The following is a 1,668-nucleotide window of genomic DNA, read 5'->3' on the forward strand; positions in this document are numbered from 1 at the left end:
CTCCACTTTTGCTCCAAAATCAAACTTTCAGTGCGAGGGATGCGAAAGGCGGAGAGGGAAAGGCGCGCCTCTGCACGATCGCAGAAGAATGGTCATCAAGTGAAAAGTAGAGATGAGGAGGCGGCGAGTGGAAGAAGTTCCGTCAGATCAAGCAGCGCTCTTCTGGAGTTTGACAAGCTGCTTTGGCATCGCATTACTGGAGGTTTCATGTGCTCGGTCGCCAGTTTCGGGGCGGAATGAATCCGCCAAGCCGCGGTTAAATAGCCAGGCTGTACCTGCCTGCGTGAAGCCGTCCGAGTGGCAGGACAACACGGCAAGAGCGCCACCATACGACCAGACTGCACGCGTGCCATAATATATTTAGCACATCATGTACTGCGTGTCTTATGTGTGTTTGTGCGTATGCAGCCTGCCGCAACAGCCCTGCAATAAATATAGTATGTGATGTTTTTTTTCTGCTTTTGTTGACACTCTGTCAGGGATTTGTATTATAAGGTATATGAAGGTGCATCTAAATTTCTAATATCTATCTATCTATCTATCTATCTATCTATCTATCTATCTATCTATCTATCTATCTATCTATCTAGCTGTTGAATTTAGTGAAATCAGTTGGCTGTACTCTAACACAGCCGTTTGTAGGTGTTGTCACTAATGATCACTGAACTCAGTGTCAAAGTGCTGGGATGTAAATCAGTCTTCTTTAACCTTTTTTGGATTTTGAATCGTGAAAACAAATGGACGTCTACCCATTACAGGCTGCCTTTTACAAACTAGTGATGTCTAAGGACATTTTATTAATGATAAAAAAAAAAACAAAACAACAAGAAGCAACTACAGCTGTATTCTAACCAGCACAAGGGAAAAAAGGAAAAAAAAGAAAAAGCAGAGGCTTAAAACCTTGTTGGTGGTAAAAATGTCACAATTTCACTGTAAAATTGTTTTGCACATTAAAACAAATTTCGTCTTCAAGTTCATGACTCATAAAATGTTTTTTTCCCAACTTTCCATCACATCTTCCTGGCAGCTGCTCACAGCCATGACATGAAAAAGTTTCCTCCCTGACTGAAACTAGAGGAACCAGGGCATGCACTGACATCTAGTGGATGTTTTGAGCCTGGTGTGGGAACAATGTTTGCAAACTGCTTACCAGACATTGTATGCAATGATAAATGGAAGTCAAATTCATATCTCAGTGCACGGACTGCAGTATTAGTCAGCTGTTGCGTTACAGTTAAGTTATATGATATAGCAATAAAAGCATAAAAAAAATGACTGTACGCCCTTGAAAATATATCAGTTATCATCATTTGCTGAATGTTAATTAAATGCTGGGCTCAGATTTTATCTAATACATTGCCCAGAGGCCAATGCAACACAGAAGGTCTCTCATCAGTAGCAGCAGATGGCAGCATTGTTCAACATGATTCACCAAAGGCCTGCCTTAAAATAGCCTTGACAACACTGTCAGCCTGCGTATTTAAGTTAACTGACCTATAGACACACACATGCATGTACACTAAGGTGTGTGATATTTATGCTGTTGATTTAATTGTTTATTTAAAGTAGTATTATCGAAGATTTTAATACAAAAAAATGTCTGTTAAGTCACCATCCATCGCTGAATGAGGTAACACAACGGCGATTGATGAAACTATTGCAATATTT

The sequence above is a fragment of the Xiphias gladius genome, chromosome 16 (genome assembly GCF_016859285.1).
Source record: "Xiphias gladius isolate SHS-SW01 ecotype Sanya breed wild chromosome 16, ASM1685928v1, whole genome shotgun sequence".
Lineage (NCBI taxonomy): Eukaryota > Metazoa > Chordata > Actinopteri > Istiophoriformes > Xiphiidae > Xiphias > Xiphias gladius.